We start from the raw sequence: 2,924 nt of genomic DNA, 5'->3' as shown, positions 1-2,924 counted from the left end.
GATGGAGCCATTGGCTGACTACCATCATGTGCTAGTCTAGACACTTTGGCGGCTCTGAGCTGCACTGATTGTTGCGCAAACAAGGTTTCAAGTTTCTTAACTCTTAAAGGCGTAACATCCATCTATTTCTTTTCTCATCATATCCTAACTAAGATGACTGTTTATTCTAAGCAGAGGAAGAACTGCGAGTAAATTAGAACGAATGTAAAAATCCAAAAAATATTTAACAATCATTTGCAAGAAGATGTCAGTTCAGCTTTACTCTGGTCATAATTGTATTCCTAGTTTTATGGGTTTTCGAGAGTCTACAACGTACTTTAATTACTTACTATTGTTTCTTTATTTTTATTTTATCTTTTAGGCTACAAAAGATAGGCTTTATCTAATAAGTTATATGCATGATAACTTTTAACAGCAACTGCATTGCATACTATAACAAACCATTCAAATTCTTAAAAGGTGCTCTCAAAGTTTTTTTTATATTTAATGGTTTCTTATGTCTTGCAAATTTAGCACACGTTTTGGACTTTATACTGACACCTATCGGTCTGGATGCATTCATTTTTTTGTTATTTTTATTATTGCTACACATGAAAAATAGATTACTCAGAAACAAGATTACCTTTGAACAGAGAATGGTGACTATTGCACATTTGCACTCACCTTGCTATATTTTGTATTTTTTATTGTTATGATTTTTTTTTAAAGATTAATTTAGTTTGAATTTAAAATTAATTTAATTCTACTCCATGTAGAATAAAACAGTTTTTATGATGTGTATTAACTTCATGATTGATCATATTTTTCAAAAGTGCTATTCATTTTATTTCTCTTCATTTTATTACATTTATTTATATTATATGTACTTAAGAACTGCTCTACTTATTATCTAAATATTTAATGTCTGTCTTAAATAAGTAACTGCCAGGTTCCTTGTAACAGCACCTGTTCTAATACATCCATATTAAAATCTGAAATTGTTTTTGTTATTGTGATGCAGAGTGTGCACTACCTGCACATGAGGAATTTTCAGTAGATGAGGAAGCTTGCAAATTCCAAATAATGACCTCATGAGCTGCAAACTGCTCTCATCCGGGTGTGAATTCCAGCAATGGGTCATACATAGACTGGTAAATGCAGCCCCTTAAAAAATAAATAAATAAATAAAATAAAAATTACTTAAACTTAGTAATATAGCATCCTATGTAGCCTGAGATGTAATACATTCATGCAAACACAATACTCCTTATTCTTTGACCTTTCAGTTCGATCAATATTTAATTTCAGTGTAAGTTATAATTTACATGAAATACCCCCTGCCACACCGCCCCCCCCCCCCCCAAAAAAAAAAACAAACAAAAATTAAGTAAATCCTAAACATATATGTCCAAATGTAAAGTACTTTGCTTGACCTATAGGCCTTTATTAAGTTAAAATCATAACTTTCCCTTGTCATTTTGTTCACTCATGCACATAAAGGGTTAAAGACTTTGGCTGGAGTAGATCAGGCGGGGCAATATCTTTCAATGTATTAACTTTCTCAAAGTAGCAAAGGTTCAGCAATAAACACTGCCGATTGGTCCCCCAACATTTATGACATGCCCCCGGAGACAGAGATTGGATGGAAGAGGAAGAAAAACACAAATAGACACGCCTACTGTTGTTACAATTGACAGTGAATGAAATAAATTTCGAGGCAACTTGCCAGAAAGCAGAGCACAGCATTTGACACGCTTATTCGGCAAGAAGCTATGTAAATACAGTCTTAACAATGGACTTGTGCTGACAGCCTTATTTATCAAATGATCAAGAGGATGTGATATTAAACTGTGTGGGAGGAGATCCAATCCAAACCATACAATAAGGACTCCAAGCATCCCAAAATGAAAAATATTTGCCTACATAAGAACTATTTCAAGTAAGGCATATTAAAGCATGCAAAAGATAAAATTGATTCTCATTCAAACTGAAACTGATCCTAAAACTAAAGTAATTAACTATGTTTTTTTTAATGCTCATAATGAAATCAACTATATTCTACATGTAAAATAAGCAAAAAAAAAAAAAAAAAAAAGTAAACTTAAAATGATTGGTTATTAAAAAAACTGGGGCCGTCAAAATAGAGTTTCAGTGTATTAAAGTTATACATCATGTCACTTGTTTATATCAGCATACAGATTGATAAACATTCATTATAAAAGTGTAAATTGCAATATCTTTCTTGATTTGAATATATGGTAAATAATGTGGCACTTATATTTATTATAATTTAAAAATAGTGAAAATGATATGCATGTCAGTGTGACTAATGGACTTTTGGGTTGCTTGTTGATAAATTTTGATGATATTTAATGTATTATTTGTTCAGAAAGAGTTCTCTTTATGCCCATGACTTGCTATAACTTTTGAAATGTGCAAGTATATGTGTTGACTTAACAGTAATATAAATATTTTAATGTAACAATTGTCATTTTCTTTACATTGAAATTAACATTTCATGCAGTGTAGATTTACAGCTCAGACAATACATATACTTGTATATTTAAGAAGTTATAGTAACTCAGTTTAACATGGCGTAAAGAGCACACTTTTTAAACTATAAATAATTGAAAAAATCATCAGATTTAATCATCAACCGACCCAAAAGTCCAGTATTAGTCACACACTGAATTGCACACACACACCTGTCCTCTCCCTCTGCGAGTAAGAGTAGTGTTTGCCTGTGTGTAAGCGGGAATCGGATTTCCCTGGCAGGTTCATGGAGGTTAGAGAGAGAGTGCATGGAGCCTCTAATGCCTGCGCCGTATTAGAGGCACCTGTTCCAAATACATTCTCTTTTGTAAGTTAATCACATGTCAGACAGGGCAAAGAAAACTGTTATTGCAGCACTGCACTCCTTGTTCAATCATTCTCACACTTTCCTG

The sequence above is a fragment of the Carassius gibelio genome, chromosome A18, assembly GCF_023724105.1.
Source record: "Carassius gibelio isolate Cgi1373 ecotype wild population from Czech Republic chromosome A18, carGib1.2-hapl.c, whole genome shotgun sequence".
In the NCBI taxonomy this organism is placed as follows: Eukaryota; Metazoa; Chordata; class Actinopteri; order Cypriniformes; family Cyprinidae; genus Carassius; species Carassius gibelio.
Note: the sequence above shows the minus strand (reverse complement) of the source record.